This window comes from Macrotis lagotis, chromosome 5, assembly GCF_037893015.1.
Source record: "Macrotis lagotis isolate mMagLag1 chromosome 5, bilby.v1.9.chrom.fasta, whole genome shotgun sequence".
Taxonomy (NCBI): domain Eukaryota; kingdom Metazoa; phylum Chordata; class Mammalia; order Peramelemorphia; family Peramelidae; genus Macrotis; species Macrotis lagotis.
The window spans coordinates 93,555,382-93,569,341 of NC_133662.1; the positions used below are offsets into that span (position 1 = coordinate 93,555,382).

A 13,960-nucleotide genomic window follows, 5' to 3' on the forward strand; every position below is an offset into this window, starting at 1 on the left:
CTAGGCCCGTGACTCTTTGGGTCAACAGGACACACAAGGGGGGAACCGCATGACACAAAGTTAAGGCTGCAGAGCACCAGCCTAGAGTTTCCCTAGTCCAGGGTTGTTGCATTTTTCATTAACATGTGTGAGATGGAACTCCTGGGGGTCTGGCCGCCTTTGCAGAATCCCGCTTTCCGCCGCAGAAGGCAGGTTTCTAGAGAAGACGAGTTCCTGCAATCCGGCTGCCCTCGGCGCAGAGGCTCTGGGGTGCCGGGGCTCCGGCTCGGCGCGCGGGCGGGCCAGGCTGATCCGGCGCCTCCTGGGCCGCTCCCCGGCTCATCCCCGGCCGGCTGGCCACGTGACGGGTCGGACCTGGCCGCCGCCGGCGCCGGGGCGGGGGAGGGAGGCAGGAGCCGAGGCGGTGGGGGGCGCGCGTGCGGGCCGAGACGGGGGCCGGCGGCAGGGGGCGGGGCCCGGCTCGGCTCGGCGCCCGGGGGCTGCGGAGGGGAGCGTGTCCCGCGCTCCGGCCCAGCCAGAGCCTCGCGGGGGCGGCCGCGGCGCCCGCTCCCGCTCACAGAACGAGCCGCGGCCCGGGCGGGCGGCGCGCGCGCACTCACCGCGCTCTCACACACACACACACACACACACACACACACACACACACACACACACACACACACACACACACACACACACACACACGGCGCCCGAGCACGGAGGAGCCGCAGGCTCGCGGGGCTGAGCCCAGCCCCGGCCCTTTGTGCGCCGCCCGCCCGCGCGGGAGAGGTCGGAGGCTGGTGTCTGCGCCGCCGCCCACCGCCGTGACCTAACCAGACGGAGCCTCTGCTCGGTAAGCACGTCTCTCTTCCCTTGTAAACCTGCTCGCCGCGGACTCGGGGGAAACAGGTGGAGCGGCCGGGGGCAGGCGGCGGCGGCGGGAGGAGCCCGGGCTCGGGGCCACTCCGCGGACTTCTCCTTCCCACCTTGGAGTTCGCTCTCCCCACCCGCCCCAGCGGTTGCCTAGGAGACCCGATCAAACTCCAGCCCGGGGACTCGCCTCTCTGCCAGGAGCATCTCCTTAAAAATGCCCTTCCTAGGCGGCCCCGGGGAGGCGGCGGGCGCGGGCGCGTGATGCGGGGCAGTCGGGCAACGTGTTCTCCCAACTTTGCGAGGGGATTGCGGAGCACAGCTGGCCTGGGGGGTGGGCGGGGGGAGGCCGCCAGCGCGGGCCAGGATTTTCCACGCACAAAATTTTGAATCATCAGCAACTCCAGTCTTACTACAAAACAACGCTGTTTCCCTCAGAACCAGATTCTCATGCCTTCTATCATTTTAATAAAATCTTGTAGTCAGAGGGCTAAGGAGCTACAAGAATTTAATTTAGCTAATGAGCTAAACAAGTGCATACTTTCTTGATATTAAAAATAATTAGTAGTATTCATTTTCTTATGGATTGCAAGTAGACATTAATATACATTTGCTTAAAATGGAGCAAACAAAACTACCAGTTGTGCAAAATCTTGATTCCCTTTGAGTTGTCAGACTCTTAAGATATTCAGTTGCAGAAGAATCTAATTGTAAGATAGTTGCCCTTACTTGATCCACAGTCATAATGATCATTATGTATTGACTATATTTTGAATAAATATGTATATACATATATCCATACATATATATCTGCATATATACACAATATGTATGTATATATATTCTAATCACTTAGGCAAAAATTCACAATTAGAACATAGAATTAGAAACATTCCACAGTCAACTAGGGCTTAGAGGTGGAGATATTCCAGAGTGAATTAGTCCAACCCCTTCATTTTCAAGATGTGGAAACTGAGGTATGTATGTATGTATTCCATTCACTTAGGCAATAGTATAATGTATGTACTTAGTTTTAAAACATATTTGCATACACGCGTACACAGCTGGAGAGAACATTTGAAGTCAACTAGTCTCATTCCATTTTACAGATGAGGAAATTGAGTCCTAGAAAGGCAATTGACCCAAGTCAAAGTGGCAATTCCACTTGAGGTCCTTTAACTCTAAATCTAGTGTTCTTTCCAGAAAACTATGCTGGGATGCCATAAATAGTCATACTAAAATGTTTGTATTAATTTTCACTATACACACATGTGTGTGCACCACTATTTCTTCTGAAACTTTATTTAGTTTTTCTTGACCCTCCTGATCCTTTGCTCATACTTAGGAATACCCCCCCCCATACTAAAATGTTTATATTAAGTTTCACTATACACACATATGTATATATCACTATTTCTTCTGCAACTTCATTTAGTTTTTCTTGACTCTCCTGATGCTTTGCTCATACTTAGGAATACTCTCCCCCCCCAACTCCCTTGTTGGTTCTCTGGCTATATGATCATTTGAATAGTTCAAATTTTTTTTGTCATAATTTTATAGCTCAGACAGAGGTGAGTTAGTAGGTGGAGCACATTTAAACATATGCTCAGAATGCTTTATTTTAAAAAACATGAACAAAAATGTTGCCAACTTTTAGACCTTCATGTCGGGATGACCATATGTAGTGATGGACCTATAGCAAGTAAATAATGTTAATAAAAATTCACCTTTAGCTATTGGTTTTCCTGGGATATATTAGTAAAATGTGAATAGTTTGTTTATTTCTCTTTTAATTTTCCTAATGTCTTTGATTTTTATGATACCCTTAAAAGCATTCCCAATAACTCTGCTAAGTGTTTTCACCTAGGTCTCTTGTTGACTGAGTTAAAATTTTTCATATTATTGCCTCGGGGGCATATTGATTTGGCATACAATACATAACTGAGAGGATCAGCATATGATATGAAAATTACATTTTGGAATAGTACCCATAATTTCTTCATTAGTTACACTCTTACCTAATAAATGCCCAGTGACATAGGTTGAAATCAATATTTATTTTGTTTTTGTCTTGTAGTTTTGTTTGTTCCATTTTAAGCAAAGCAAAATAATGGTTTGCTTATTGTTTTATTAAATCTAAACAGATTATAGAAGGATAGGTCATGTAATCAATAGTATTATTAATGATACAAATAAGCTAAATTAGGAAGCTAAATTATTACTTATGTGAATCAGGATCTAATAAAATGTAACATAATGCTATTGTGAGCAAGAAAAAGCAATTATGGCCAATATGGTCACAGTAATTTGGAGTTTTCTGATTTCTCTTTACTTAAAAATCAGTCATCTTACTCCAGATATACCCTGATTTTAGAAAACTAACATTTTATATATCTATATATCTCTCTATATAAAATTAAAAATTGTGCATATTAAGACTTGGTGATTCACTTTACCATTAAAATTTCTTGCTCTTGAAAAGGATGAGTCATAGAGTTCTCTAAAATGCTGGAGTTATCCTAATACTTTTAGATTCCTTTACAAGGATAGCTAAGGGACAGGAAGTCAGTGTAATGAAAATAGAGGAGGCAAAAAGACCATTTGAAGGTCATTGAGAAAGATAAAAGTTTCTCTGAAGAAAGCAAGGTAAATGAATAATTCCACTTCACATAGTTTGATTTGTGTGAACTTTTCAAGAACACATTTATTGGCTTTTTTTTGAAGTGAAGTATACCTGCATATTAACAATTTTTTTTGCATTTCCAGTTGAAATTTTCACCTCAGCTTTTCAAGTTCAATATAACAAAGATTTTCTCATTCACCTTAGAACTTTTATTTTGGGCTTTATTTTCTTCAATACCCACCTTATATGTGATCATTTTCCATGTCCTATCATTTCTGTGTCCATTATTACTCAGATTTTCTCCCATATTTTTATTTCCATCATCTAATTCAGGCCTTCACTACTTCACTACTTATATGGTCATATTTTTCTGATTTGAATGATTACAGTAGTCTTATGGATCATAGGAACAAAGATTTAGAGCTGGAAATGCCCTTAGGATAAACTAGAATTCAACTTCCTCATTTTATAGATGAAAAAACAGTGAGGTTAGGTGACTTGCCCAGGATCATGCAACTGGTTAAGTGTCTGAGATGGTATTTTAACCCTGTTCTGACTAACTTGGACAGTTTTATATTTCTGGACCTCAGTTTCCACATCTTGAAAATGAAAGGGTTGGACTGATTCACTCTGGAATGTTTCCAATTCTAAATCCTAATTGCAAATTTTTGCCTAAATGACTAGAATACATGCATACTACATACATATTATGTATATATATGTATGGATATCTATACATATTTATTTAAAATATAGTCAGTACATAATGATCATTATGACTGTAGATTAAGTAAGGGAGTTGGTTGAACTGTCTTACAATTAGATTCTTCTGCAATTGGATATCTTAAGGGTCTGACAACTCAAAAGGAATCAAGTTTTTGTACAACTGGGGTGAATAATGTGTGTATGTATGCATGTCTGTGTTTTGTCTCTGTCTCTCTTTGTCTGCACATCGATCCATCCATCTGTCTGTCTGTCCCATCCATCCATCCATCCATCCATCCATCCATCCATCCATCCATCTTTGCCTGCTCTTGAAGGTGAGACACAAACGATTTTAAGATTATTTGCTAGTATGTATTATCTCTACATCTTCACCTCATTAGTATGAATAATCAAGAGTTCTCTTATGAGAGCTTGCTCAAAGCCAGACACAAAACATTAGAATCTCTCTTAATCTTAATTTTAGATTATAGAATCTCTTAATCTTAAGGTTTTAGAACCTCCATGAAGCATTGGCTGTTACTCTTAGCTTCCACAGTATCTAGAGTTTTGAGATTTTATGAATATTGGGCTATCCAAAATTCTTTTTTCTGAAAAAAAGCAGTTTTTAAAAAATGACGCATCACTGCCATTTGCTAGGATAGGTTTTATGCCTAATGGACTGAGTTATGAGTCAAGAAGTTTGTCTGATTTTGAGACCTTTCTTCACAGGTCTGTTTTTCTAGATGGGGTGATTGAGTTCTTTGTATCTGCTATCCAATAATTTGATTATTGTGAGAATGAATTAGTTAATATAGTACTATCCAGATTGGAAAATGCCATATAACTATTAGTTGTTCTAGTAAAATGTGAAGTTATTATGCAGTCATAAATATCCAGCCCCGTTAAGCCAGCATGGAGCAATAATTTCTCATATTTAAATTTGACCTTTAAGATGTGAGTAGTATCAGTCATCATTTAAGCCACAAATGCTAATCAGCATGACGATGGTACTTCAAATATAATTCTCTCAGTGGATTGATGTTTTGTGATTTATCCACATTGACCCTGGGCTTTTCTATCTCTGGCTGTTTGGTTGTGACTAGGTAGCAGTAAGGCTGGGAAAGACCAGGAGTTGATAAAGGGATGGGGATGACAGTTTTTATAAATGATTCTTTTCTCATCCAGGATTTTGTGTTAGCCCTTCCACTTTCTTAGTTGACAGTTTCTTGGAATGTATGATAATGCTGGACAGGGTAGTGAATAGAAAGGTGGCCTTGGAGTTAGAAAGACCTGGGCTCAAGGCCTGCCTCTTAACACAATCTAGCCATGTGATTCTGAGCAAGGCATTGAACTTCTCAGTACTCTAGGAATCTTTCCAAGACTGTAATTGTAGAGAAGCTGCATCTGTAGAGATTCTATTTTATTTATATTTTATAATTTATTTTAATTTTTATTTATTTTTCCAACTACCTGCAAAGATAGTTTTAAAAAAACATTGTAAGGCTTTGAGTTCCACATTTTTCTCTCTCCCTCACTTCCCTCCCCCTCTTCCTGATAGAAAGTAATCAATATAGTTTATACATGTATAACTGTGTTAACCGTATTTCCACATTAATCATATTGTGAAAGAAGAATCAAATCAAAAAAAGAAAAATAGCCCATGAGAGGGAAAAAACATAATACATAAAACAAATTTAAACAATTGAAAATAGTAAGCTTTGGTCTGCATTCAGACTTCATAGTTCCTTCTCTGGGTGTGGATGGTATGTTCCATCACAAGTCTTTAGAATTAATTGTCTTTGATTATTGTACTTCAGAGAACAAGTTCATCACACAGTGTTGCTATTAATGTGTATAAAGTTCTGGTTCTGCTCACTTCACTCAGCTCATATAAGTCTTTCCAGGTTTTTTCTGAAGTCCCATCAGAGGGAGTTTTGTTACCTTAGCTTTCCTAATGGTCCAGTGACTTAAAGAATAGGAAAAATACAGTTGTAAAAATCATAAACATCATACTCTCTCTTCAAAGCATTATCCTAATTTCTGAACTTTCCCAAGATTTTTTTTATTGTAATTGTGAAATTTAGAAATTTCAGAATTGGGGGAATTTATCCAATTTCTTGGGTTTTACATTTTATTGAGAAAGAGGATAAGAAATGCAGAGGAAGTCTGAGGTATGGGAAATTGCCAGGCTCAAATTCTCAAATGAATCTGTAAGCTTATTGCTATGAGTGTTTCTTCCAGCTCTTACACCTTGCTTTTGTGATGTTCCTTCCATGTCCTCCTGTGAGTCCCAGTATGATTGGGGCAGGGGATCCTCACTTGCTTTCTCTTTTTTTTTTCTTGCCAAGACAGTGGGGGTAAGTGACTTGCCCAAGGTCATACAGCTAGGTAATTAAGTAATTAAGGCTGGACGTGAACTCAAGTCCTCCTGACTCTGGGGTCGGTGCTCTGTCCACTGCTCCCCCCAGCTGCTCCCCCCCACATACACTTTCTTTTAACATTATTAGACTACTGGTGGAAAATGTGGGTTTTCCATTAGTTATTCCTTGTTCTTGCCAAATGGTCAATTCATCTTGGTGTAGTTTAAAAATGTAAAACCATGAAAAACATAATTACATTAGTCATGTTGTAAAAGTAAACATCCCCCCCAAGAAAGAGAAACCTCAAGAAAAATAAAGCAAGAAAAAAAAAAGTATGCTTCAGTCTGAATTCAATCACCATCATCAGTTCAAGAGAGAGAATTTGGAATTCAAGGTTTTGGAAGTCAATGTTCAAACATGCTTTTGCATGTAACTGGGGAAAAAGTTTAAAAATAAAAAAATAAACACTTAAAAAAGAAATAATATAAAACAGAAAACAAATGATCAGTTCATATTTTTCAGTCATGCGTTTTTTCTTTAATGACATCCTTTATACTGATTATTCTTCATGATTCCTTTTTTTGTGATATTTTGCTACCTGCTCCTACAGATTTCCATTTACCTTAAGGTCATCCTCATTTTCTATCTTAAGGCACTTCTGACTAACAGTTCTACAACTGAAGAGGAAAATCATTGCTATTAAAAAGATACTCCTTCCTTCCACCCAGGGAAAAGAGTTGAGGTCATTACAAGAATTATGCAGTTTTCCAAAGACAATCCAGCCTGCTCTGGTCAATACTGGGCCCTACTTATTCTTAATTTGCAATATTTGTCTTCAGATTGTTATTCTTTTAAAAAAAAGTAATAGTATTTTTCCTCAATTCCATGTCAATTTTTAGCTTTTATTTTTATAAGATTTTTTGAGTTCCAAATGTTTTTCTCCCTCCTTTAACCCCCTTCCCTCCCCTCTTCCAGAAATGGTAGGCAATTTGATGTTATATATTTGTTATCATGTAAAAACATTTCCATATTGCAGACTGTTATTTGTCAATATGAGAAGAAGTATTGTAAAATAATAGGAAGAGTTTCCATGGCTGAAAAATTCATCACCTAGGATTACCTTAGTGATGAACCTTACTGTACTTTGTTAGAGTGGTCATCGAGCAACATTCAAAATGTCTCACTGGGACCCTTACCAAGATTATATGGCTTGGTAAGGCTTGTCAGAATTTATGCTTGGTTGAACTTGTATCTACTGCCTCTATTGACGTAAACTGAAGTACAACAGTAAGAGAAGGCAGTATGTTATAGTTAAAAAGACCACTGGACTGGTCAGAAGTTCTGAGTTTCAATCCCAGCTTAGCTGTTCTGAGGGCAGCTAGGTGTTTCAATGGATAGAGTCCCAGACCTGGAATCAGGAACACCTGAGTACAAATGTGGTCACCTGGAAAATGAAGAGGTTAGATTAGATCTTTGCTAAAGTTGCTTCCAACTCTGTTTCTTGTGATTCTAAAATTAGAATGAAACTATGCAAACTTAAAAGGCTTATTCTATAATAATAAGAAAGATTTGTTAACAATAATAAGGGTTTATGAATATATGTATATATTTGTGTCTATGTATGCATGTAAACATTTGTGTATGTAAATTAAGATTATGGCTCGTAAACTTTGTGTTAAAGAGAATGTGATGAAGAAGGAATGGAAACAAAACTCCAAAGGTAATTTCTTATTTTTACTTATTTACTATTTTTATCTGATTTATTTCTAGGAAATATTTTGAAATGACTTAAACAATTTAAATAGGACACAAAATGGGATGACTGATGATTTTTTAAAAAGTAATGAAACAGTTGAAAGGAGCAGGGAAATAGGTATTACCAGGATTATCTTATTCGGTTAATGAGTTTCACATACTTTACCAGGTGTCTAGAAAAAGATTTCATTTCCCTTGTTCTTCTTCATTTTATAATTGAAGGGAACATAGCAGATGGACATACTTTTGAGTATAAGAATGATGAAAGAGGATGGGTTTTTTTTAATGTTTTTGTAAGGTAATTGGGTTAAGTGACTTGCCCAAGGCCACACAGCTAGGTAATTATTAAGTATCTGAGGTCGCATTTGAACTCAGCTACCAGGTATTCCTGACTCCAGGGCTGGTGCTCTATCCACTACCCCACCTAGCCACCCCGAGGATGATTTCTTTAATCCTTTCCCTCATGAATATACTTTTACCTTGTTCTCTGATTGGTGGCTATACTGTCTTCATGTATATCTTTCTGTGGTTGGAATACTTTCTTCTTTGGGTTTTGCAACATTTTTCTTAAAAAGCCAACCCAGCTCTGGTTTTTCCAAGGTCATGTCTTTTGGCTGCTTTTATATCTGTCAGTTTGCCAATGAATTTTGCAAATACTTTTCAAAAAAATAAGAGCCTTATCTTCTAATGCATTCTCTGATAATTCATAATTCTCTCTTCGGATACTGTATCTTTTAGCCGAACCTGATCTGTTATTTCCTGAATTCGACATGCCACGCCCCAGTCTGTGCTTCTTTATCTGCTGTTTCCAAAGCTTGGAAGACACTATTTCCTCACTTTATCCACCACTTCTTGGAATGCTGAAGATTCAAGGTTTCAGGAGTTAACTACTAGAAACTTTTTTTTATCCCTCAGCTGTTCATATTCTTCCCCTTCAGATTATTTCAAAAGTATAACTTATCTGCGTACTTGTCATAATCTTTGTCAGTAGAATGTAAGTTCCCTGAGGGCAGGGATCATTTCATTTTTGTCTCCACCTCCTTAGAACCTATTACAATGTCTTCAATGTAGGTAGTATGTACTTAATAATTTTTTTAATTTGAATTTAAACAAGGTATGTTCATTTCAAAGAAAATTCAAGAGGAGGCACGTTAACTAAGTATTTGAAACACTTCTTTGTGAAAGAGTGATTTGAATTATTCTGCTTTACTCTAGACCAGGAATTCCTTAACCTTTTTTGGGAGGGTGGGTAATGACTTCCTCTGGCAGTTTGGTGAAACCTATAAACCCCTTCTTAGCTTAATATTTTTAATTGAATAAAATGAAATACATAGGATTACAAAGGGGACTAATTATGTAGAAATGCAGTTATTGGAATATTTTTAAAGAGCCATGGATGCCATTTTTAAGACTAGAGTATAGAGCTGAAATTTGTGTGGGAATGTGGTAGAAAGAAAGATTTAAGATTGATGTAGGGAAAACTTCTTGCAATGAAATTGGTCCAGAGGAGAGATATATTGCTCTCAAAGGTAGGTAATGAATACCTTAACTCTGTAGTCTTCAGATTTTGTTGATACAATTTGCTTCAACTTGTTAATACTTTACAGGACAATTTTAGCATTCAAGGCCTAGTCAAGTTTTTCTAGATTTTAAGGTCAAGGGGAATGTCATGGAAAAGTTATATTATGGTTTCAGTAAAGTCTTTTGTGATATCTTTGAGGACAAAATTATTAAAAAGGAAAACAGAATAGTTGGGTGGATTTATCACTCTTTGAGGAAACCTTTTACCAAGAGCATTGATTGATGAATTGCTGTTAGCATAGTGTGAGAACTCCAGTAATGAACTTTTGGATTCTCATTGGGAACCCCTTAATTTAAACATTTTTTTATCAGGGTCTTATGTGAATACATGATTATCAAATTGGCAGATAGTTCGCAGGTACAAGACAAAGTTAATCTGTTGACTAACAAGAATTTTTGTTCAGGATACAACATCAGGATGAAATTTAAAAGGCATAAATGCAAAATATTGGATTATACTGGGATAGGACCTAACTAGGTCCTAACTCATTGACAGTACATGTAACTTAAGAGTATTAATTGATTATAGGCAGTAAAGTAGCTGCCAAAAATTGATACCACCTTTGGCTGAATTAATAGAGCACGATCCCCACACAAGAGAGGTAACATTCCCACTATATACTCTTCACTGGCAAAACCATATTAGATGTATCATGTTTAGTGCTAGGAAGCACTTTGTAAGAGGTATGCTGACAACCTCATGTGGTTCCAGAGAATAATAATTGGGATGGGAAACAATGTCATACACAATGATTGGAGGAACTGGAGAAACTTAATATGGAAAAAGGATTTAGAAGGTATATAATAAATTAAAATTCTGAAGGACTATCTTGTGGAAAAGAAATTAGGCCGGGGGTTTAGTTAATATTTTTGATTTGTATTTAAATATAACTGATTTCTATCATAATCCCATGCATGCTATTTATTCAATTAAAAACTTAATTCTAAGAAGTGGTCCACAGGCTTCATTGGAATGCTCAAAAGATTCTATGATAAAAAAAGGTGAAGAATCCCAGGTTTAATCTTATTCTATCTTGTTTCAGAGGGGAGATTTTATAAGATCAAAGAGTAGAAATTGAAGACTTATAGATTTTCATTAGGGAGGAGGATTAGAGTTTGACTCAGAGTCAGGAATACCTGGACTCAGTCCCTATGCTAAGACCTTTACAAGTTTTGTGTTCCTGGGTTAGTCACTTAATATCAGGTCTCTTCCAACTTGAAACCTAAGATCCTATAATTAATTCATTATCAGGAAGAACTTTTTAGACATTAGAGGTGTTTTTTCTTAAAAACCAAACAAACAACTGAATTGGCCTTATCACAGGTTGTGCACTCTCTGTCACTGGCAGTGTTCAAGGTGAGATTGGATCATTAACTTTCTAGAATGTTGTTATAGAGATTCTTGAATGGAGTGTGTGTGTTGTGGTGGGATTGGGTGGTGGTGGTGGTGGTGGTAATGAAGTGCGGAGGTTATGAGAGAGAAAAAAGGGGATAGGGAAGAGAACTATTAGACTTTCTGAGTCTAAGATTTTATGATTTTTTTCCAGGGCCTGACATAGTGATTGTGATTTAATTGAATAAGTAGCATGCATGGAATTATAATGGAAATCAGTTATATTGAAATAGAAATCAAAAAATATTAACTAAACCCCCAGTCTAATTTCTTTTCCACAACCTGATTGTTAAAAGTTTCAATATGAATATTTACACCTTGGAAACCTGAAAATGCTACTAATGAGGGCTTGACTTATTGTTTTGCTGGTTCTATAGAGTTAAAAGTGATGGAGAAACATTCAGAGAAAGAATTAGGAAGTCTGAATGTAGATCAAAGTATACTTTTTTTGTGGCTTTTTCCTTTTGTTTTGTTACTTTTTTAACAATAAGAGTAATGTCAAAAGTGTTTAAATGATTGCACATATATAAGCTGTATCAGATTGCTGTCTTGCTGAGGGAGTATGAGAGGGAGGGAGAAAAAATTTGAAACTCAGAATCTTACAAAATGAATATTGAAAACTGTTTTTCATGTAATTGAAAAAATGAAATACTATTTACTAAAAAAATTAAAAAGTGATGGAGATAATTCAAAACAGCAGTTTAAATTTAAAATGAATTGTTAAACATTTACTAACATACTCCTGGCCTTTTGATCCTATGTATATCCAGGATGACACTGCTATTAATCAATACATTTTGTGCATGACAAACTTGTGTAGCTACCAGTGGAGTCTTTTAAACTTTTGGATTGTTTTGGAAAGTTATGTTATCAGCAAATATGTGACAGTAAAATCCTTTTCCCAAATTGGGCTATAGATAGTATTGGATGAAAGTTTGAATGTTAGACTTTTTTAATAAGGAAAAATGGAAGACGTTGTGCAGAGGTTAGTTGACTTATTTTTTTCTCTTATGTTAATGTTGAATAAATGTTTTCTTTTAGTGTCTTCTCCCCATACTTCTCTGACTTGATCTGGGTCTTCAATACCTGTAGATACTGATTACCTCTTGAAGCTCCACCTCTGTTATACACTCTGTTTCTCTTTGCCCCTTTTGAGGTAAAATAGTTTTACCATATTTCTCAATTTCCCTTCTCTAGTTATCAGTCATCCTCAGATGGTTTTTATAGCTTTTACTAACTGGGAAAATAGACATTTAGAATTTACCTCAGTCCATCTTGTTCTCCATCTTAGTAATTTTCAAGTTGAGTACTCCTGTTTACTAGATTTTTTAAAGTTCAAACAGTTCCAAGATGGATGTACTCTGTTGTTCCACAGTAGTGATAATAGGCATGACCCTTCTGTAGATTTAATTTCAGAGTTTGTCATATTTGTTTTTCCTGTTCCATGTTTGTTTTTTGCATGTTAAAATGAATTAATGATTTGTGTTTAACTTGTCATAAATGTGTGATATTATACCTAAAGTGAAATTATTTAAAATGTGTGATATTATTTATTTAAAAATTATTTAAATGTGTGATATTATACCTAAAGTGAAATTATTTAAAAACTGATAAGAAAGGGAAAGCTTGCAAACTTGGATAGAAATTATTAGATAGGCACAAAGCCATCTTTGATAATCATGGCTTTGCATTAGGCACCATTTTTTTGAACTTCAAAGCTAAACTTAATGACAAAAGAAATTTATTTTTAAATAAAATGGAGAAACTCTTGTTATATGTTCATAGAATTGAGCTGGAAGGGATTGGAGGATCATAAAGCTAAAACTTAAGTGGAGCTTAGAGGTCATCAATTCTCGAATAAGTAAATGTAGTAGGGATCTGTAATTTCTTCAGTGATTAAATGACTAATGTGGGTAGTCCAAGTTAGCTTGCAGCATCATCAAAAAATGGGGCAATTTTTTAAAAATTATCTAGTTTAATTTTTTTTTTTAGGTTTTTGCAAGGCAATGGGGTTAAGTGGCTTGCCCAAGGCCACACAGTTAGGTGATTATTAAATGTCTGAGACCGGATTTGAACTCAGGTACTCCCAACTCCAAGGCTGGTGCTCTGTCCGCTGCACCACCTAGCTGCCCTGAATTTTTTTTTTTAATTAAAGCGATAGGGCAAACAGTGGTTATCAAAGATAAGTCAAATAACATCAGGATCTGAACCGAAAAACAAGTCAATGATGATCATAAAATCATAGATTATTATAGCCAGAAGAAACCTTGTAAAAGTAGTGATGAAAAATATTGTTCACTCAATATCATTTACCAGACCAAGGTGCCTAATGGATAGTAGATTATTGTTGGAATCAGGAAGATTTGAGTTAAAGGCCTTCTTCTGATTACATGATAGCTCTGTTTGGGAAGTCACTCCAGGTATGTCTTTATATCTATAAATTTTAGAAAAATTACCTGATCTGATCTGATCATATCTTATCTGCATCAGTGGCAAGAATTTTCACACAGATTCTCCACTGATGAAATCCAGGTACAAGCACCATCTTCAAATAAGTTATAAAAAATAGAAACTTGGCCACTTTCATTCACTTTTAGAGTTATGGTCTTTCCATACTTCTTTTCATCTTTATCTTCATTATTTCCTAATCCATTAAAATGTAGTAGAGAACTCTAACACAATGAGGACAGTGCA

General features: G+C 36.9%; 1 protein-coding gene across 5 annotated transcripts in view; it reads left to right on the forward strand.

The window, feature by feature from the left end:
* Positions 1–535: 535 nt before the first annotated feature.
* The window catches only part of KLHL32 (kelch like family member 32), a 307,584-nt gene continuing 294,159 nt past the window's right edge, over positions 536–13,960 (forward strand). For 3 of the 5 annotated variants that reach the window (XM_074187197.1, XM_074187199.1, XM_074187198.1), the window contains exon 1: positions 542–832. The gene's annotated coding sequence lies outside the window, so the exon portion shown is untranslated. Of the gene's footprint in view, positions 833–13,960 lie in introns of all 5 variants that reach the window. The other 2 variants (XM_074187203.1, XM_074187201.1) reach the window with 2 other exon arrangements.